We start from the raw sequence: 23,488 nt of genomic DNA, 5'->3' as shown, positions 1-23,488 counted from the left end.
CCATCAGCATCAATTAGAAAAGACACCAAGGAACCATATGTTTGTCAATTATTTTATCAAGGGAACAAGTATAGAAACATTCCTTGCAAGCGCTCAACAATCATTATTGCATGCAACTAAAAGGAGTACATTCTACTTTTTTTTCTAGAAAATAAAACACAATAGTTTTACAATTCATTTAATGGCAAATGGTAATCACCAAATTAACGATGATTATTTTCAAAAGTTATCACACTATCTATGCTGTCATTTCTCAAGGATGATCAGATACCTAGAGCCACAGACACTTCCCACATAAGAGGCTCATATAAATCAGACTTGGTTTATCATAAGTATTGATAAAACCAGACCTAGGAGAAGAACTAGGTCTGGGGACACATGCATGGCTGTGTTTAGGCTGCCCTGATTATTACAAAATCAGAACAGCAAGAATATTCACAGAATAGGTTTTACTTTTTAAAAAATCTACAATATAGTCGACTGACATGTATATACAAGGCCGTTATCCTCAGGGTCCTCATGGCAACCCTGCTGCTAAGCTTATTGATCTTCTTTAATGAATTACCTGCTTTGTTGACATCTGCACTCAATTCCAAAGTCAACCACACATTTCCTCAATAGTTCACCTCGCCATTTCCATTTATTTGCAGACTGTCCACAGAGACAACCCACTAAAAAGAGGACAACACTCACCTTGGAACCAGAATGCTTGGGTCCAAGCTTTAACTTGTAATTTAATCAACTGTGCACAAAATCTGATTTTCCTCATCTCTGTTTCTGTGTGAATTATCTTACACTCCTTCCTCATCTTCTCCAAACAAGCAAGTAGTAAAAGTATTATCATTAGGAAAAGCTTTGGAAACCCAAACACAGCCGTTGTCCTTGCTTGGTAGAAAGTCTAAGAGACAGTCATCTGTTCTCAGAAGCTTTGTGGTGTGGACTATGGGGATCTGCCTCACAGAAACCAATGTTAGTTTATTACAAATGCATTTGCAGAATCTTAGACACAGTCAACTTCAGGTCTTAACCTAACAACATGTTTCATCCAGTTGGATCCTCAAAATTCCCCGGGAAGATAAGGAGGCAAGGGACCATTCTTCCCATTTTGCAAATGAGGAAAGGAAGGCTTCAGGCTCAGCAAACTGACCAAGATCACAAGCCAGAGAAGGGCCAAACCAGAACTTGATTTTTCAACTTTTCTAATCCCTAGTTGTTCACCTTGCAACACCTTTAACAAGAAGGAACAAAGCAGTGCCCCAATCCCTTCTCAGTGCAGGGAATGACAATTTAATAACCAAGAGATTTAATGTACTCCCAAAAGATTCACTTCTCTACTACTTACACTGAAAGAGTCAGATTTATTCTACATTCTCATAAATCGATTTAAAACAATCAGGAGAAAGCTCATTAAGCTTCACCTACACAACAAAAATAAAATACTTAGCATTCATGCGTAACTTCCCATTTTGTAGACACTGACAAGGAGCTATCAAGCATTTATTTCATAGATGGCTATTATAATTATTGCACAACACAGAACATGTACATAGGCTTCTTTTTTATTGGAAAGAGAGGTTTTACAGGCCAATTTAACCATACCACTTTCAATGTGAGAGCACCCAGCCTCAGTCTGGTGGGACGCCTTCTTGAAGTCTTGCACATTTAATTTACAATGAGCTTCAATAAATTGTACTCTGTAGCTGTTTCACATGATAGAGATCATGCACACATGTGGAAGCTTAGCTGTAGACAGACACTATGTGGTGCATTCTAGTCATTTCCAGCTCAAGACACAGAAGACTCCAAACTCCTATAGTAATTAGAGGTTGGCAATCTCTTTGACTCAGTGAAATGAAATACTATCAAACCCAGTTTAAATTCTTAAGTTTTCAAGGAAAATGAGTGATTCCAGAGCAGCTTTTGCAGGTGTATGTCTGCACGAATAAGACACTAGAGGGCCTGACCACAATGGTGATGGCTGCAAGGTGAAGGACGGATTTGAAACAAGAGGATTTTGTATGTTGCAAAGTAGTATGGACCAAGAGAGCCACCCACACAAGCTCTTCACACGTGTCTCACGAGATCGTGGCTTGGCGGCACTGACTGCTTGTTACACGTGTTCAGTTCATCAATAAATGGAATAGAAGACCCAAGCCTACCTTTTTAATTATAAAATGCTTTTCTCTCCCTCATAATCAGACTTCCACTCATTTCGGCACTGAAAAAAGAATGTCATCATCATAATTCCTAGTAGCTTGTTTCTGTTTCCGCTTCAGTAGATACCCTGTAGATGGGAAGTCACATAACAGCTTTGCATCCCATCAAGTCGCCTCCACCCGAAAACAGCTGCAATGCTTATCTAATTAAACCCCAGCGCCAAACTGTGAGCTGGTGCATCAATCATTAATATTGTATTTTGGATCACTTTAAATTCTGACTGAGGGTACATGGCTCCGCACACACTGGTCTCTGAAGGAGATTTTTCAAATAATCGTTAAGTGGCATTGAAAAAATAAAACAAGCTGCCTGCTGTTTGACGAGAGCTCTAACACCCTGCTGTACCCTGATTAGCTGTTAATACTAATTGAGAGATGAATATTGCTTATTCCAAAAGGCTAAGGATTTTTTTTTCTTTTATCATGAAAAGGAAAAGGCAGTTCTTCTTGCCTTGGAAACATGGCTCCTTGCCCAAATTTTCAACAGCACCAAAAGAATGGTGGTTTCTGGGTCTCTTGTCTACAGGGTGTGGAGTCATTATACTGAATCACTTCTTTACTCTGCGGGGCCATCCACAAGTTAGTGCACTGTGATCTCCACGTGGGATTTGCACATTCATACCCTACATCTGGAATGTGGAAATAGTCTTTGCAGAGATCTGATAGCCCAGAAATATTTATGTAAATCTCTGTCCTGCTAAGGCACATGTTGATGTACTTGGGTTCAAGCTCATAAACCAAGAGGAACAGCTTCCTACATTGCTATCCTAATAGACTAAAGCCAACAGGCTAAGCCAAATGGGACAATTTAGACAAAGAGAGACTGGCAAAACCAAATGAATGTCTGCCTCCTTCCAGCATTCTAGGAAAAATACCAAGCAGCTGTGCCAAAGCATACTGCCTTTCTTTGTTAGGAAAAATACTCTGACCCTCTCGAAATCAGGGGGTGCAGTCGGCACCAGGTTCAGTAAATCTGTATGCAAGACAGATTTCCTAATAAGGCATGCTCAACTGCAGAAATACAACGCATACCTAGCTCTGCACAAACACAGCCTAAAAATTGTAAGGACATAGAACAAAGCATGGGAACCATGAGGTTCTCATTCCTATAAGCCAAAACACCTGGGCCTTTGCCAGGGTACTGCCTGGCACTTGGCCGCATCATCTAGAGTGATGGGAAGTCTTGGAGAATACAAATAAGAGAAGAAGGATGATTCAAGAGTAGCAAAAATATAAGGAAAAGACAGAGGCTTGGGATGGCATAATGCAGAGAAGACTAAATGATTTATCAACAGTCTGTAAACCCACATGAAAGACCCCAGCGATGCTTAGAGGCATCTCCTGAGTCTAATTAACAATAGTCAATATAGCTAGGCTAAAACTACATTTCCCAGAATTCCTGTGTGTAATTCTGGGGGAGGGTAAGAGTCATTTTGCAGGTGATTTGGAAGATGGTAGCCATATTGCTTTGAAGGCTTTGAAGATCAGAGCCAGGCTGGAAGCATTATTGATCTGTCTGCTTACCTTGCTGGCCTATGCAACTCTAGCTTCTGCTGGCTCCCCTCCTTCAACTTCTGTGACTCTGTGTCCAGGAAAGTTTTTATCTTCCTGACAGAGAATGCCAGCTGCTCCTGGTCTACAACCCCATCATCAAAGTTGGAGGTTAGAAGGCTATGAGAGACCAACACAGATTCCAGTACATCCTCCAGATCCCAGCTAGTACCTGTGGCTCCTAGCTTATTCTTGTTTTCCCCACCTCACATCCGTCTTACCTCCTAGCCCCTAGTCATACCCACACTCCTATCAATGGGACTATTGTGACCACACTCAGAGAGAAGAGTAATTTTCTTTGGCCTGTAGTGGTTTAACTACAACATTGTAAATAGCTCACTGTGCAACTCTGTAGAGATTGGGGCTTAGAAATCCGTGATCAGGGCTTCCTGAGTAATGAACGGTCTTTGATCCAGAAACTTCATGTTTGCTTCCTGTCGGTATATCTATAACTGTGGCAGGCTGATCTGTCCACTTGTAAAGGAGGGTAAATCTCACACTCTTCTCAGTTTCAAACTTAACATTTTCCACATAGACTCCCATAATTTCCACAACCCTAACCCCTTCTTTGATAATGAGACATATTCCAGCAGAGAAATAACCCCCTCTTCGATTCCTCTACTTTCTAAGTAAGGCAGAACAAGAATGTGCCAAATTCTCTGCTTTTACTAGAATGCACTTCCCGGAGGTATCTGGAAAATGGAGGATGGCCATTTTGCTTTTCCTCTGTGCCATTCCTACAACCCACATGAGAAAAGAACCCCCTGTCTCCTTCTTCTAGAAAGGTCTTCCACAGTGCCCTACCAGCCTAACATCACTCCTCACTAACTGTTCTTCAGGAATGCAGAGCACATCTCGGATGAGAGTGGATGGATTCTGAATCCAGTCTTGTCACCTACCATCTCGGTAACTGGGACTAGCCATGCAACATTTCTGAACCCCAGTTTTCTCCTGCACAAATCTGAGGGGTGCCTGGGTGGCTCGGTGGGTTGAGCACCGTCTCTTGGTTTTGGCTCAGCTCAGGATCTTGGGGTTGTAAGACTGAGTCCCATACTGGGCTTTGCGCTCAGTAGGGAGTCTGCTGCAGGATTCTCTCTCTCCCTCTGCCCCTCCCCCTGCTTGCTCTCTCCCTAAAATAAGTAAATAATAATAAATAAAATGTTTTTTTAATTTTTTTAAATTTAAATTTATTTTTTAAATAAAATAAATAAAAGAAAATAAGTAAATAAATCTTTTTTTTAAAGAAAAAAATTTGAGATAATGTTTCTTTTGTCTATTACAGGTTGTGACCAACAAAATAATACATGTGCAAATGGGCCATAAATGACCCCACTCTAGTTACTGTAAAAAAGAATCTTCATTTAGTTAAGCAATAAATGTAGAGTCTCTGCTCAGTTGTCTTTGGTATACTTGGGCCCATATGCTGGTGATGGGCTTCTCCAATGTGACAGTCCCTCACCTTTTGTCTTCCCATTTTCAAGAGTCCACTATTTCCCTGCCAAGTCCTCTAGTTTCCCCCCACTATAGGACAGAACCTAACTTTGAATCTTAACTAGCATACCTAAGGCCTTCAGACCCTACTAGCTCTCATTAGTCCTTTTTCTTTTTTTTTTTTTTTCATTAGTCCTTTTTCTAGAAGATCAGATTCTGCTCCCAATATCCCTTTCCTACTGAATGAGTTCTTTTCTGTGAAAAGACAAACTACCTAAAGTTGCAATATCACACACTCTACTTTTTTTTTTTTAAGATTTTACTTATTTATTTGATAGAGACAGTGAGAGAGGGAACACAAACAGGGGGAGTAGGAGAGGGAGAAGTAGGCCTCCCGCTGAGCAGGGAGCCCAATGTGGGGCTCGATCCCAGGACCCTGGAGTCATGACCCAAGCCGAAGGCAGACGCTTAATGATTGAGCCACCCAGGCACCCATATCACACACCCTCTTTGCTTCCACTTTGCTGTCTGGCCTGTTTCCATTATGATCATGGTGTCCTACTGCTGAATTAGACCCTCACTTTCTCTTCTAATATAAAAAGTTGATTATCTCTTCTGATTTGCAGAGTTGTACATGATTCCCAGTTGAATGTTGGATCTTGGATCCCAAGTGTCCTTCATAGGTCAGCATTAGAGATAACGTCCTTTTTTATTTTCCATCTGTATTAGTTACACTGATGGCCTTAATTCTTTGCCTGTCCCTATACATTCTAGTAGGCAAGGTAAATTCTCCAATCCTGGACTTAGTATGCAATTCATTTTGGCTAATGGGATGTGAGCCAATGTAGCACAGAGTCTTGAAAAGCCCTTGCATGTTGGTACTTGCTTACTCTTGGGCACTTGCTACCAGTATGAGAGCATAGCCAAGCTAGGCTGCTGGAAAATGAGAGACATATGGAGCAGGGCTAAGTTGCCCCAGTGATCACAGCAAAGGGTGTCCTAGAACAGCTGACAGTCAACCAACTTCCAGATATACAAGCCCACCCAAGAACACACATCCATAATTAATAATAATAAAAAAAAAAACACATTGGGGCACCTGGGTGGCTCAGTGGGTTAAAGCCTCTGCCTTTGGCTCAGGTCATGATCCCAGGGTCCTGGGATCGAGCCCCACATCGGGCTCTCTGCTCAGCAAGAAGCCTGCTTCCCCCCTTTCTCTGCCTACTTGTGATCTCTGTCTGTCAAATAAATAAATTAATTAATTAAAAAAAAACCACACATTATTTTAAGCCATGAGTTTTGGGCTGCTGGTTGTGTACCATTACTATGTAATAAATAATGGACTCAGAAATTGGTAGACAGGTGCACAGGTGTTGCTATAATCCAAACCCAGAAATCGGTAGACAGGTGCACAGGTGTTAATATAATCCAAACCCAAAAATTGTTTGTGACTATTTGCTAAGTAAAACCTAGAAAAAAATTGAAATAAAACTGCTAGAAACCTCTAAAAAGTGCTAAGAAAACTGTTTTAGGAGGATGGGAGGTTGGTGACTCCTGTTATCCTAGTGGCAAACTGTGTAATGTAAGACAGAAAATACTCCTGATGAAATTCTAGACTTGAGCAAAGAAAGTTAAAGCCGAATACTGAAAGTGCCAGCTGTTTCTAACTAGCTGTATATGATGAAGAATTACAAGGAAGAGATGAACTCAGAAAATAATATAGATGTGCCACACTCTGCTAGTTTGGAATAAAACTGATTTTCTTCTCCAATCTTTCAAGCCAGAAAAGATTCTCAAATTAAGACATGGCCACGGGTAAAGACCAAATTAAGGGTGTGTCTGTTAGACCTTCTGTTAAGACTTCTTGCCGACCCACAAAGCTCAACAAATGGGCTTTCAGGATTTTTTTTTTTTTTTTTTGAGAGAAAGAGAGAGAGAGTGGGAGGGGATGGGGGAGCTGGACAGAGAAAGAGGGAGAGAGAGAATCTCAAGCAGGGTCCATTCCCATCATGGGGCTTGAGCTCTCAACCCTGAGATCATGGCCTGAGCCAAAATCAAGAGTCACATGTTTAACTAACTGGCCACCCAGGTGCCCCTCAACATTCTTAAGGGCATTGTCCCACAGCAATATAAAATAAAGAAAACATCAAGAATCACATAGAGAAAGAAGGATGTCTCCACAAAATTGTGGGTTGTGTTTTTAACACATAGAGTAACCTAAAAAGAACCAACTGTTCAAGATATAAGAAGTAGGTTGAGAAAGTTGTTCCAAGGGTACATCTTCCAATTCCTTTTCAGAAATAGCCAAGAAGGAAAACAAAAATGAGGACATCTCGGACAGCAGAGATAAGAGCTGTGGAGAACAGCAGACTAGAGAACCACTCTTAGAAAGCAGTATCTATGTCCTATCAAGGCACATGCCTCACTCCCAAAGCACGTTTGACCTTGTGACTTACCCTGAGCAGTGGAAACTAACAGGTATGATGCAAATACAGTCCTGAAACGTGCTTGTGCGTTGTCGTTTACTCACTCCTGGCCTCTGCCATCATCAGGAGAGTGGGCCTGGGTCAGCCTGATGCAAGATAAGACATCTACAGAGCAGAACGGAGCTGCCCCAGTCTTCCCAGCCAAATTCCCCAAATTCATTCCAGATCAGCTGACAGATAGTCAACCACCCCAACACATGAACTATACATTCTTCCTATCTTAAGCCACTGGGTTTTGGAGCAGTTTCTTATGCAGTATATTCTGAAATAAATAACAGATATACCATCCCTCTTTGTTTGTTCTACTCGCCTTCCATGTGACCAAAGTCTCAATGTGCCTCTTACCTGTAGTCACTCTCTTCTACTACTTTCATTATTATCCTCACTTCTAGTCTCAGGAATTATGTTACAGATGTATACATGCTTCCTACAGAGTCCTACCTAGGCCCCCTTCCTGTTACTAGAGATGTTTCTACAATCACAATACTCCCCTCCTGGAGCATCTACTTCTGCTACCCCTTGAGCATGTTGGCAAAACTCTCTAGGTCTCATTTTCCTCCTCTATAAAATGAGAGGTTCAGAACACTGCTAGATACAATCTACATTCACACGGCACCTCCTATGCATCATGTCACATTTTTTTTTTAAGATTTTATTTATTTACTTGACAGACGGAAATCACAAAGAAGCAGGCAGAGAGAGAGGAGGAAGCAGGCTCCCCGCTGAGCAGAGAGCCCGATGGGGGGCTCCATCCCAGGACCCTAGGATCATGACCTGAGCCGAAGGCAGAGGCTTTAACCCACTGAGCCACCCACGTGCCCCAAGTCAAATTTTTTTTATATGTCATCTAGTGTCCTAAAATAGGATGTGGTAGATACTGTTGCTTCCATTTTACAGATGAGGAAGTACGGGGGACAAAGCATCCCCAGATTTCCCAAAGTTCTCTAGTAGGCAAGAAGGTCGGTTAAAGTCTTTTTAGCCTTGGAAGGAAGGAAAGAGAGAGAGAGAGAGGAAGGAAGGAAGGGAAGGAGGGAGGGAAGGAAAGCAAACATGGACCAGTAACAGCAACCAAAAAAAATTGGGAAGTGCTTCAATAGAAAAGAAGCCTAAATTTAGTCTATTCTGCTCAGAATTAAGTAAAATTTGTCATATTCTGCAGTAAGGACTCTCATATGCTTGAAAGGCAATAGGCTTAGCATGTGTAACAGAAACAGCCTCGCATGCAAGTGACCACTTCCTGTGAATCAGGAGTCTTTCCTCTGGGCACTCTTTCCCCCACGACTAATAACTGAAACTCTGAAGTTGGCAATCAAGTCCTTTATACCAAGCACTGCTCTTTTACTTGATTTCTCATTCCACACAAACATTTACTGATGAATGCCCGTGTGCCAGGCACTGTGCCCTCGCTTTGCCAGCCACACAGCCCAGAGCCAGACAGTCTGGTATCTGAGCTTTGAAGGCCAAGAACCAAACGTTTATATCTGGCATTTTCTAATTAAGTAAACCATTTTTATGCAATAATGGCAGGGTCTTGAGATACAATGCAAAAGTTGACAAGCTGACTGGACTCAAAGAGAAGTTGCTGGGAGATTTCCCACAAGGCCAGGCTCTCAGACGAGATGATTCCTGAATCTAATGTGTTCACTCCCGTAAAGCTGGGCACCAAGAGTGATGCCTGGCCCACAGCTGGTAGCTATTTTTCCCCACTTGCTATGCATTTGAATCTCCCAGTGAACTCCAAAAACAGAGGCGCCCAACCAGCCTCTCCCCCCAGGAGATGCTCCTCCAGTGGGTGGGGGTCGTCTGTGGCGTTTCAAGCTCTGCAGGTGATTCTTACACTCAGCCAGCGATGAGAACCAGTCAGTGGGCACCTTATGCATATTTTCAACGTATGAAAAATGAATGACCAGGTATTATTAAAGGAAAGGGGTTCCGCACTCTTAAAACCATTTGGTACACTGCTGGGTATAAAATCTAAGAGCAAGAAAGGAATAAGAGGGAATGTAGAATTACGCACAGCAAAATGTGCAGGAAAACCAGATGTACTGTAATAGGTAAACATCTTACAGAAAGAGGGAAGAAACACAGAGGATGCTTTTAACGCCAAAACATTCCGTAGGCCCTTCTGAGATCATAGGTATACTTTATAATCTTTGACCAAGAAAACACATGAAAGACAAACCCCTAAGAATTTGTTAATGTTCTTAAATAATTTGAATTAATTACTTTTAAGGGCTACTTCCATTTGAAAAATACTAATCCTTAATATCCAAGACATCACTCAGCATACAGACATGGTGGATAGCTACATGGACTCGGGAAGTAATTCAGCCCCTCACTGGAATTCGTGGTCTGCAAATTGGGAACCTCAGACAGAGACCACCTACTAGCAGTAAGACTACAAGGAAATGTTTATGCCTCTTCAAGAAAGAGGCAAAATTAGACCATTTAGTGATAAGGAGCATCTTAGATTTCTACATGGCAGCAAAATAACTCATCAGGACCGAATGCAAAATTTGGGATTTTTTTTTTTTTGATAAGTTGTGATTCTACAGAATAGGCAATTTTGGTATACAAAAGAAAAAGGAAGAAATTAGATGAGGCTCTGAGCAATAAAAAATGATGCAGAAAACATCTGAGGTAGAACAACTCTAGTATTTTCTCACCATAGAATCAAGTTTGACATAATAATATCGGGACAGACATGACCAGGGAGAGGAAAAACCATTTGATTATTCAATTTTGGGGAAAGGTGCTATTATAAAATAACAGCATTGGTTAGGGAAATAATATCAAATGCATAGCTGAAAAAGTAAAAAAAAAAAAAAAGAAAGAAAGAAAAGAAAAAATCGCATAAGAAGTCAAAAGATCATTTAAAAAAACTTACTGAAAGTCCAGGAGAAAAATGTATACCCAAGATCAAGGTCAAAAGGTGGTTCCTAAATAGAAAGCACTGTGATTAAAAAAGCCAAGTAAAGGGGCCTGTCATAGAAAAAAGTAAAAGGCATCTTATTGAATGGATACACTGCTGATACATGAAGGTCACAGAAGGTCACGATATAGAAACAGAACCGTTGCTCTGGCTTCTCTTGTCTTCATGCTTTGCCATATGACCCTGAGCTGTTCTCAGGACATCGTTAGGCTCAGGAAATGAACAAGGTGGTGAGATTTAGGATTCGACCATACCCAAGGCTAACTTACCACAATTCCACCTTTTCTCCCCACACACTTCCAACGTTATTGGCCATTTGATACAGATTGCTTCACTTAAAGGGGCATATCTGATGTCCTGTAATGTATTCCTACGGATGCGGAATCCAAATCACCACAGAACTGTCTTTGTTTTCACTTTTTTTTTTTTTTTTTAAGAGAGAGTGAGCACACGAGCCGGAGGGATGGGCAGAGAGAGAGACAGAGAGAATCCCAAGCAGGCTCCAAGCCCAGTGCGGAACCTGCTGCAGAGCCCAACACAGACAGACACAGGCGTGACCCCGCAACCCTGAGATGACGACTGGAGCTGAAATCAAGAGTCGGAAAGTCCAGCTGACTAGCCACCCGGGTGCCCATGTCCTCATTTTCTCCTCAGCAACGTCTCCGAAAGTCTGATGCTCTGAATGTCGGTCCAGAGGCTCCTCGACAAAAGAGGGCTCTGCGATGAGATAATTAGGATTTGTAAAGATGCTTCGAAATCCAAGGTTTACTACATCAATATTTCTCCCATCGTTTCCCAAATTTATTTGACCTCAGATCCCCTTCATCATGTAATCTTTACTAAAATTCCCTAGAAATGATCTTCCTTGACATGCAGTTTGGAAAACCTTTATTCTAAGATATTCTGAAATCTACCCCTTCACTCAACAAACACACTGAGTTCCCACTAGGTGCCAGGAGCCCGTCAGTGTCTGAGGTGCTGCGTGGACGGGACATGCGTTGTGCCTGGGTCTTCATGGAACCTGTTTTCTAACAGAGCAAATGCAGTGCCCATGTCACCCAACACAGATTCCTCATCATTTCCATTGCTGCTCAGTGCTATGGGAAAAAAGAAACAAAACCCAGCCGGGGGATAGAAATTGGTTAAAACGGGCGTGGGAGGTAACCAGGTGGGACAGTCAGGAAAGGCTTTTTCCAAAGGTGAAGTTTCAGATTATGTCCACTATTGTTTTTACACTCAATGTATTTTTATAATGGTTTGAAAATTCGTGATTGAAAAGTAGTAAGGCAAGATCAGTATTTTAGCAATTTCCTATTAATAAAAAAGTCAATTAAACAGAGCACTCAACCCCAACTATTCCACTTAAATAAGCACGTATCGCAGGAGGGTTAGAAAGTTGTACCCCTCGGGAATCTCACGCCGCATTCTCAGAGCACACCAGTAAGTGGCAAACCTGGGTTTCTCACACAACCCAGAAGAAGCCCCCCTCCCCCACTTTCTGGGTGGGCACTGCCACAGTTCTGCCTTTTATCCTTCTCTGAACGATGGACACACACAGTCAGACATCCAGAAACTTCTGTATGGCTAAATGACACAGGATAATCATCTTCAGTGTCTTATAATGAAGGAGGGAGGTAATCGTGGGGAGTCAAATCTGGCAGGACTTAAACTACACATGCTGTTCTCTAGCCTCCATGTCCACTGACTGCTCATCAAAACGCGTCCAGGGAAAGCAACACGGAAGGCTGGGGAGATGCGATGCGTTTGCACTCTTAAGGTAGTCTTCAAAGAAATACTTCTTTCCCACAGCAATGAACCTCTTCAATCCAGGAAAATGCTTCTAATAAGTGTTTTTTTTTTTTAAGATTTTATTTATTTATTTGACAGACAGAGATCACAAGCAGGCAGAGAAGCAGGCAGAGAGAGGAAGGGAAGCAGGCTCCCTGCTGAGCAGAGAGCCCGATGCGGGCTCGATCCCAGGACCCTGGAATCATGACCTGAGCCAAAGGCAGAGGCTTTAACCCACTGAGCCACCCAGGCGCCCCTAATAAGTGCTTTTGATAAATGATCTTCATAATGATTGTTGTGTTACTGGTGAAAGGGAATTGAGTTTTCCCCAAAAAATGCCTCTAAAAGATAAAAAGGCACTAATTCAAAAGGAACCTATTGTTTTTAATTCTAACATGTTTCTGAGAAATTCACTTAAACATTTGCAATACAAGTGAAAAATCTTTAAGTGGATGAGTGAAAATTTCCCTCTCATTGTGTTTTGAGTAGTCAAATTGCACCCAGTATTGTAAAACGAAAGTGCTTTGTTGCTAAGCAATTCCAAGAATCATCCCAAATCGGGTTTTTACCAGATTGATGAACATGCTCCCCCTTTGTTTTCTCACTAGAACACCGTTTTTGCTTGAGCCACAAAATACATGAACTGATCATATGAAAATAGAATTTTGTGTAGCAATAAGTAAATCTTACCTCAGTTCTGACTAATATTTAATGATATGCATGATTCTGTTAGGATGCATGAAAATCAGATTGAAGACAATGATTGCGTTTGGCATTATGCTAACACCGCAGGTAAAAGCAGCTCTAACATCAGCCTGGAAGAAGAAAGAATGGGAAGAAACTGTGAATTGCCTCCAGAAACTCTGAGATTCATGGTTGAAGGCACCAGCTGTTGGGTCTCCCTAACTTGAGAAATGGTATCATTTTTACTGGCCTATGTCTCCAAGGAGAACACTGAAGGAGGCCACATTCCATTGGTTTGTAAGTTTTTATATATTTGTTAAAGGTTAATTGGGTAATTGATAGTTATCGCTGATAGTTAGAAATTCACACCCTTGGGGCGCCTGGGTGGCTCAGTGGGTTAAAGCCTCTGCCTTCAGCTCAGGTCATGATCTCAGGGTCTCAGCAGGGAGCCTGCTTCCTCCTCTCTCTCTGCCTGCCTCTCTGCCTACTTGTGTTCTCTGTCTGTCAAATAAATAAAATCTTAAAAAAAAAAAAAGAAATTCACAGCTTCATGTTAGTTATTAACAAAGTAAATAGGTATTTAATCGCACTCAATTCAAAGGAAATAAAAGTGACTTTAAGGGAATGTTATCAGTATGTGCGTGCTCACAGAGCCATCGTATCCTTCACTACCTGCAAAGTTCACGTATAGATTTGTGGATGTAGACATCAAGGTTCACGCTAACTAATAAAGACATATGCACACAGAGGGCAGCCTCCCATCTTTAAACGAAGTATAAAGCTCTTATAATTTCATAGTGTAATATAGTTCCTACTGGGTGTATGTTTATGTAAATATCTCCACAGATGGGCGATGGGTCAGTAATCCCCTTCTGTTGAGATTTTGTTTGGTGACAATAAATGAAAGACGGTCAGCCACTTCACCGTTCTCCTAAAGACAGTGAGGCTGTCAGGCTCTCACAAGGCTTTCAGCTGGATTTGGGTTTTAACTCCTAGTGTCTATAAGCAATAAAGGAAAACTGGAGCAGAACATTTCTGAGGATATTAGGGGATTTAATGAACAAGAATAACATTTAAAGGAAGAGGGGGAAAGAGGAGTGAAAATGAACTTTCCTGTGCTCTTCCCTGTGAGAAGTCCCCTTGTAATTATGCATGTATCTTAATTAAAATAAGATATTCATGTTTTGCATTTTCAGTTGGCCTTGTATAATTAAAACTGCATCACATCTGATGTATTTATAATTATAGCCAAATGGTTATGTTAATGTTCATCTATTCCACGCTGAAAAACAACAAAAAACACGAAGACCATTTCTGTAAATGATTTCTTACCAGAAATTCAGTCTTGAAAACAAAATATCTTTGAGATCAATAGTCACAGCTTTAAGTGTGAAATCCAAAAATGCTGATACTTGCAAAAGCACAAATCCAAACTGCTTTTAAGGGATAATCTATAGGAGAAGAAAAATAGAATGAAATCATACAAGGTCTAATTAAGGTCTCAGAGAAGATCTCTCACTCACCTAAAAGAATAAATAAGAGACAATCATATCTCCTTAGCCTATAATCATTGAGCTTTAAATCCCCAACTCTTTCCATAAAAAAAAAAAAATTGTTGTGTTAAAAGATCAGTGCGTTCTCTGAATTTAAAAACCATGACTAGGGACGCCTGGGTGGCTCAGTTGGTTAAGCGGCTGCCTTCGGCTCAGGTCATGATCCCAGCGTCCTGGGATCGAGTCCCACATCGGGCTCCTTGCTCATCAGGGAGCCTGCTTCTCCCTCTGCCTCTGCCTGCCACTCTGTCTGCCTGTGCTCATGCTCTCTCTCTCTCTCTCTCTAACAAATAAATAAATAAAATCTTTAAAAAAAATAAAAATAAATAAATAAATAAATAAAAACCATGACTAAACTGAATGCCTGTCATTAAATCTTCACTGAAAACTTCTTTCTTAACTTTTCCCAGTAAAGGAATCACAAAAATGAAAGCACTGTGGAATATAAAAGTTTGTGTTGGAAAGAGTAACACGTGGCTTGGGACCTAAGGCTTGGCTGTTTGGGAATATCACAGATGAAGATCCCTAAGCAGACATTAGCACTTAGATATTCTTGTGGCTTGAATCACGTCCTTCAGAAATGATATGCGGAAGTCCTGACCCCTAGAATCTCAAAATGTGACCTTATTTGGGAACGGGGTCACTAAAATATGATAGTTAAATTAAGATAAAGTCATACCAGAGTAAGGGGGGCCCTTAATCCATGGTGACTGGTGCCTTTATAAGAAGAGGGGAAATTTGGACACAGACATATGGGGAGAAGATCCGTGAAGACGGAGGCAGAGATTTGTGTCACATGTCCCCAAGCTGAGGAATACTGAGGATTGCCAGCCACCACTTGAAGCCAAGAGAGCACAGAACAGGTCCTAGCTCAGAACCTCCTGGAGGAGCCAAGCCTTTCCACACCCTGATTTCAGACTTCTGGCCTCCGGAGCTGTGAAAGTCAACTTCTCTTGTTTTAAGTCTTTCTGGAGACAGCCCTAGGAAGCTGACACAGATGTCTGTAGAGCATGGAAGCTTAGCTTCCCAGAATTTAACTTGTAGCCACATTCTATAAGCTGTATTAACCAATAGTTTGTTTTTTTTTTTTTATAAATTTCAAGCAAGAGGCTTGGGTTCTGGGAGCCTTAGCAGCCACCTTTCTTTCCTTGGTTCTCGAAGAAAAGAGAGAAAGGAGGAAAATGTTCTCCCTGCAGAGCTCATCCTCCGGGGCTAGAATCATTCATGGTATCTGCCTAAAAGGTCCGTAGTTTGCACCACAGGCGTCAAGACCTGGTGTCTGAGGTGGTGGTGGACCCTGGGTTTCCTCTCCCTTACGCGGGAGGCCTTAAGGTACAGGCACTTGACAAGGTAATCAACCTAAGTGTCTGGGTGCCTTTTCAGGTTCCCATACCAGGTCTGAGGGAAATTGTCTCATGAGCTGGTAAGGAGAAAAAGGAAAGGAAAATTCTTTAAAATGAGTCTACCTGTTCACAGATATTAATGCAAAAACATGCATACTAAGAACATGATCTGGAAACACAAACCTAAAAGAACCACATACCTTATACTTGATTGCTCTACACAGATGAACACGCCAGTGGCTCGGCTACACATCGGCATCTGTATTTTCTTCATAAATGTCATGCTGCGGATCACTGAGGGGCTAAGTGGACAAGTCCATATTCTAACAAACCCTAAGCAAGAATGCAGATAAACGGAGGCCCTGGGGAGAAGGCGGTAGGAATCACAGATTAAATTCTCCAGCTTTTTGTATTTTACAAAGCGTTTTTGGTTAGTTTTCAGAATAGCTCTGTTAATGTCACTATTTCAGAGATGCAGATAGAAAATTCAGTTCAATGATGGGCCCTTGGGCACACAGAACGTGTAACATACATCAGGTCTTCTAACTCCCTATCTCCTGCTACAGATCCCTGGAAAAGAGATTCTCATTGTCCTCGTTGACCAAGTGACCACCCCGGCCCAGGCGCCTCGAGAAGAGTCTGCAGGCACAAGCCAAGGCCCTTCATCCCAGAGATGAACACTCAAACCTGGCTCAGGAATCAGAGAAGAGAAAAGAGGATCCACGGGAAGAGGGAACACATGCAGGCCCAGCTACTGCTTCCCGCCGACAAGGTGAATTAGTAGATCGGGAACAATGTGATTGAAACACAAAATGGCTGCTACTTCCATGTGGCCCTGCAGTCTCCCACCCTAACCAGAAACAGACAGGATAGAAAATTCTGGAAGGTGTGGTTCAGCCTAGGCAAGCAGACACATGACAAAGCCACAGTCCTTGCTGGTCATGGGGTGCCAGCCCAGACATGAAGCCTGTGCTGCCTGCCGTATCTTGAATGATGAAGTCTTGTCTCTGACCCGGGAGTCTTGTATCTTCCACCAGTAGCCATAAAACTGTGGCAGGCTGACTCGCTAGCTTGCAAGGACCGTAAAATCTCAAGACTCTTCACAGCTCTTGACACCACTTTTATCAATTTAACAGTACATGGATGAGCCTTCCGAACTTTCAGAAATTCAGATGGCCTCTTTTTCCTTCTTTTATATCTATTTCCATTACTCTTCCTTTAGATTGGTGCTCTAATGTGTTAAAGCTTACTGCTTAGAAGTCTTTTATTGATCACCCCATTATTCTTTATTCAACAAACATGTGTTGGTAGAAATTGTTTTAAACATTTGCTTCATTTTCTATGATCATAATGTTCTAAGTCTTAAAAATCTTTCCATGTTATGTAATTATGAAAATTACTATTGGCAAACAACAGATCAAAAATGTAAATGTATTTTGAATTTTTTAAAAATGAATAATTGTTAAAATAAAACTTTTATTGGAAATTAATCATCTATTAATGCAATACTGTTAAAAATTAATCCATTATACTATATATATTTATGTTGAAAATATTAAACATTCTATAATATGAAGTACAATTAAGACTGAGCATACCTGAATAAATAATTTATAATATAGTGTGATAAAATAAATTTTAATTATCTAATTAAACACATCCTGAATCTAAAAGAAATTTGGTAAAAGTTTTACCCAAGGAGTCTATGTAATGTAGCCTATAAATTTTGATAGTTCTAGAAACATTCCAGTTATACTGAAAAGATTCTGCAACACTACTTTACTGTTGGGCTGTTCAAAGGTCTTTTCTTTCCAGCTAATAAAACAGACTAAGGATGAACCCTAAGAAAAGCCAAAAAGAATTGCTTACAGTTACATACACAAGAAAGGTCATTTTTAGCATTCAATAGGTCTTACTTAAAGTGCACTTACTTTGCTCTTACAGACCCTTTGGCAGAAGGAAGGGAATGGAAAAAACGAAGTCATTAAATAAAAATTGTCATAACTCTCATTATTCCTACAGCTGCACCAGAACATTCCAACCCAGGTCTGAAACACCAAATTTCACCCTCAATAGAATAGCGATTCAGATAGAGAAACACAGAATTCCTAGGTTCAAAAACTCTTCCTTAACATTTTTAAAAGGCCTCTCTTTATTGGAAACCCAAGAGAACTTTACACTTCTAACCCACGGGGAAGATTGGGATGAGTTAGGGATCTGTTTTCAGGTTACCAGTTGGAAGGACTGTTGTGAACTCAGACAATTGCTCCAGGAATGAGCTGTAGCAAACCTCTTTCCCATAGAATTCAGGATCTAAACATGATTTTCCTGAAAATTTTCCATGCTCTTTACTCCTTGAAAAAACATATTCCAATTGAGACCACTTCCATAAACCACCTCGACCTCCCACCAAGAAGCTCCACTGTTGGGTGACAGAACTCAGAAGGAGAATCAGAGGAGTGAGATAAAGTAGAAAAATAGAACTAAGCAAGAATGCAGCCATCATGGGGCGCCTGGGTGGCTCAGTGGGTTAAGCCGCTGCCTTCGGCTCAGGTCATGATCTCAGGGTCCTGGGATCGAGCCCCACTTCGGGCTCTCTGCTCAGCAGGGAGCCTGCTTCCTCCCCTCTCTCTGCCTGCCTCTCTGCCTGCTTGTGATCTCTCTCTGTCAAATAAATAAATAAAATCTTTAAAAAAAAAAAAAAAGAATGCAGCCATCCAAAGGGGGGACAGATGGCCTTCAGTCAGCCAAAGACAGCTGTGAGCTGTAAGTGCCAAGCATCCCAGCAGCCAGAGTACTGGTGTACCAGCTTGGTGAAGGGGTTTGGGTGGGGGACTTAGTGGCACCCTATGCACACCCACGCACTGGACTAAGGGTTGAGGATGCAAACATAAGACCAGCCTATGCTTCCAGATACACTCAAACAAAGGATATATACATGTAGATAAATAATTCCTCTTAGGCTTCACAACAACAAAAACAGTGCTCTTTCTGTCCTACTCTTTGAGAATGGGGAGCCTTTTATTTCATTCAACAAACATTCGTTTGCCCGTGTTAGCCAGGCATTCTACTCAAAGCTAAGAAAGAATCCTAAGGACAGCAGATACAAGAAGGAATTAAGGCCATATGCCTGCAGCAAGGAATCTTTACCACTTCCCTACAATACCTGGCATGTGTACATGCCGAACCAAGATTTATTAACCTTTGTTTACCTGCTTACTCATTTTTTTCCTGTTTTTTTTTTATTGTGGTAAAATATATGTAACACAAAATTTACCATTTAAACCATGTTTTGGTTTACAATTCTTGCTTACTCCTTCTAAAAGCAGTGTTCTCTCCTACAAGAAGTTGAACACATGGCATGGTAATGGGAATCAGATGACCCCATCTTTGATCTTCGGGGGGAAAAAAATCCCTTAGGCTCTGTAGTCCTTAGTACAAAAAGAAAATTTTCTGCAAAGCTACCAGCTATGATATATGGTATAAATACTTCGGTCATGCAGCATGTCCATTTTCAGAGGGGGAAAAAATTAAATTGCCCTTCTCCAGGCTAACAGGCTGGGCACTGCGTTTTGATCCCCTAATCTCCATACATGCTCTCCTCGCAATGGATGATATTCTGTTTGTTGAAAGAACATAAATAATTAAAATCCTGCGGGGAGCAGATTTTTATTTACAGGGCTCTATCGTCATTCTTATACCTGGTGGGAGTATGGCAAAATTACATGAGTTTATTAAAAAACAAAAATTGATGGTTCCAGCTTCCCTCCTCTGCCCCATGGAATGAGATCAAACAGCGGCTGCGTAGCAGAAGAACTGTCAGCATTTAAAGAGCTATCACTGGAATTGGGGAGGGGGGGCTAACTAACATTCGTTGGAATGAGTTCTCAGATGCACAAGCTCCCCATTGTGCCCAGAGCTTCCTAGATGTCACCATATCTTGGAGTTTAGATGTTCACGCTATGAAATGTTGCCAAGCCAACCTTAGCCCTTGTTGGATGTTCTGTTTCACCATTCCCTTTTTATGATTCCCCCGCATTTCTTAAGATAAAAGCGTACACTGCAGAAAGAGTCTAAAGCATGCCCCCTACATACAAACTGATCTCCAGATTACCAGTGAAATTGCAGCCTTTGTATACTTATGGACTGACGTGATAACTGAAAATAACTTCCATTAGCACTATAAAAACTCCAGCTGATACCAAATGAATTTCATTTGATACCAGCAGAGAAAAATATTGGCTACTGAGATATTCTTTGTTCATGGTTATTTACAGTTAGCTAGAATCCATGTACAAGTCAGCCAGCCAGAAGGCGCCAGATGATTTCCCTCACTCGAGGACCTCGTATGGAAGGTCTTCCACAAAAGACGGGCTCGCCTTCATTTACTGAAATCCGGGAACCATGCTTGTCACCCTTGGTCTACCACGATACGTGGAAATGTCTAGTAATTAAATTTTTTGGAGTAAGAAAGATGTAAAAAATGTGTGAGAGGTATGTAGTGCCTGGAGTCTGACATTCCCCCCCCACTTCTACCCCAATATCCTTCTGTTTTGTAAACTTTGGAAATAGTCAACAAAATGATCAGAATATCCCCCCAAACTGTACTTCTGGACATTTTAAAAATATAAATAACTCAAACATACATGTATCACCATGAAGATTTAAAGGCCAACACTTTGTTATTTCCTTTGGACTTTTATCATTTAATGAAATATCATAGATAAAATTGAGGCCCCCCATTTGGCACTTCTCCTCTCCAGATGAATGATTATCTTAAAGTTGGTACAAATATCCTCTATTCGCTATACTTTTACTACATATGCATGTATCATAAACAATTTTACAAGTCTTTAAGTAGAACATGTATATATCTTTCTACAGACTGTTTTCTTCAACATTACAGATTCTTTAATTCGTTATTGTAAATACACATGTGGTTTACCATTTTAACAATTTTAGGTGCACAATTCAGGGATATTAATCACATTCACAATGTTGTGTGACCATCACCAGTATCCATTTCCAGAATTTCTTCATTGTCCCAAAGAGAAGCTTTGTTCCCATTAAACAGTAACTCCTTCCTCCCAGCCACTGGCTGCCACCATTCTACTTTCTGTCCCCAGGAATCTGCCTGTTCTAGGTAGCTGGATGTCAAATGATATTTGTCCTTCTTTCTAGCTTATTTCACTTAGCAAACCAACATTAGGTTTTTGACATCAACACATATTATCACATACATTCTAGGTCAGTCATCCTAAATGTTGTATGGTTTTCCAGTATATTAGAAACAATAATTTACCCATTACTCAAGAGCTGGAAATTGAAATTTTGAACTTTTTGCTATAACAAAAACAATGTTGCAGTGAATATCGAGGGAATTCACCTGGAAGTGGAAATGTTGGCTGGGTACCTCTCCAGCTTCAGCAGAGAGCTGCCAAATTACCCTCTAAAATCATTAAATCAATTTACATTGTTAGCAGACCTGGATCTGAGTTCCTGCTTCCCCCACATCCTTACTAGGTCTGACAGATTTTCATTTAATTTTTGACAATCTGATGGGTGTGAAATGTTATATCAAATTTTAAATTGGCATTTTCCTAATGAGCAGTGAGGCTGAGCATTTTTCCATGCTTATTAACCACTTCATATGTTGCTTTATATATGAAATGACTGCTCATAGCCTTTTTGCTCTTTTAGATTATTTTTTTGGTTTTTCTAATTGATTTCTGGAGGAGACAGATACACAAATAGATACATATAGAGATGGATATTCTGTAATCATTTGACTGCTATATAGACCAGATGACTTTGTTAACATCTCTATTATTTCTTTGTTTTCTAGCTCATTAATTACTGATTCTATCTTTATTATATTTTCCCTTCTGTTTCAGTTTACTTTTTCTTTGTCATTTTCTTGATTTGGACACTTTTTTTTCAATTTTTCTCATTTTCTAATTTGTGCCTACAAGGCTACAGATATCTCCCTAAGTAAATGCTTTAGCTTGCCCGCAAGCATTAATAGTGCCTTAATGTAATTGAAAAAAAAAATATGTGATATTCCTGCTGCTAAATCCTTTCTTGTAGCTTCTTCAGTAGAGGCCTAAAGGCAGGACATTTTTTTCTCTTTGTAGATGTGAAACTATCTAGACTTTAGCCTTAACTCGTGAATGAGTGAAATGATGCATGTTCTCCCTCAGTCTCTTGACAACAGTCTTCACACAGCTCTTGTTGCCGTGGGGAAGCAGCTGTCCATCTAGAATCTGTCAATTCTAAGCCATCAGTCTTCCTACTCAGGGAGAGTAGAAGATGTTCTCTTTGTCTTTGGTTTCTTACAGTTTAATTTTGAAGCATCTGGAGTGACTTTTTATTATCATTATTATTTTTCTCTTAGGACTTGTGTGTTCCTTCACTTTGGGAATGTGTATCTGTCCTCAATAAAATGTTCTCCACCATTGTGTCTCTCCTCCATTCTTATCCTGTCATTCAGGAACATTTCTTAGGTCTACATTGGAGCTTGTTACTCAAGTCTCTTTCAAATTTTCAATCTCTTGATCTCTCTCCATTTACTTTCTGAATGTTTATTTGTTTTGTTGTTTTTTTAACCTACTTGTTCTTTGTTACAATTTCAAATTCCTACTCTGTGATTTCTATGCCTTCCTTTAAATCTTTGATCCTTTAAAGTACATTTATTTTAAATTCTTTTTTATATTATTCTTTTATCTTTTGTGTGGACTTGAAAATGCTCCCTTTATTTTATGTCTGCTGACCCTCCCTCTTTTCTTCATGTAATTTGTAATTTTGGTTATGAATTCATATTCAGAGAAAACTCATTTCCAAGGAAATATCCAGCACCTTCTTGGAGAGGCAGTCCAGGTTACTCTCAAATCAATTAAATCAGAATCTCTGGGGTTGGGTCCAGGAATCAGTACATTATTAAGCAATCTGGGTGATTTCAATGTGCAGCTGAGGTTGACACCACTGCTTACAGTGACTATCAGCTGATATCTGCTCTCACTATCTTTGTAAGGCATTTGCATTCAGCCTCTGCTCTTTGCTCCTAAATCTATCTTCAATTTTCAGACCTGCAGATTTCGCTTCCTTATTTTCAGGTTGGACACATTGTGGGAGTGATTTTTTTTGTGTGGTAAAATATACATAATGTAAAATTTGCCATTTTAGCCATTTTTAAGCATAGAGTTCAGTGGCACTGAGTATATTCTCATTGATGTATAACCATGATCACTATCCATTTCCAGAACTTTTGCATCATTCCAAATAGAAACTCTGTATCCATTAAACAAAAAGTTTCCCATTGCCCTTTCTTCCTAGCCTCTGGTTACTTCTATTTCTTTCTGTCTCTGTAAGTGTGCCTATTCTAACTACCTCATAGACGTGAAATCATAATATTTGTCCTATTATGTCTGGCTTATTTCACTAAGCATAATGTTTTCAAGGTCCATCCATGTTATAGTATTTATTGGAATTTCTTTCTTTTTATGAC

The 23,488-nt window shown here is 40.5% G+C and overlaps 1 pseudogene; it reads right to left on the bottom strand.

Moving 5' to 3' along the window:
• Window positions 1-321: 321 nt before the first annotated feature.
• On the bottom strand, window positions 322-441 carry LOC125096648 (uncharacterized; annotated as a pseudogene).
• Between the last annotated feature and the right edge of the window lie 23,047 nt (window positions 442-23,488).

The sequence above is a fragment of the Lutra lutra genome, chromosome 3 (assembly GCF_902655055.1).
Source record: "Lutra lutra chromosome 3, mLutLut1.2, whole genome shotgun sequence".
NCBI lineage: Eukaryota > Metazoa > Chordata > Mammalia > Carnivora > Mustelidae > Lutra > Lutra lutra.
The sequence above is the reverse complement of the archived record's forward strand: the minus strand, read 5'-3'. Positions and strand labels throughout refer to the sequence as shown.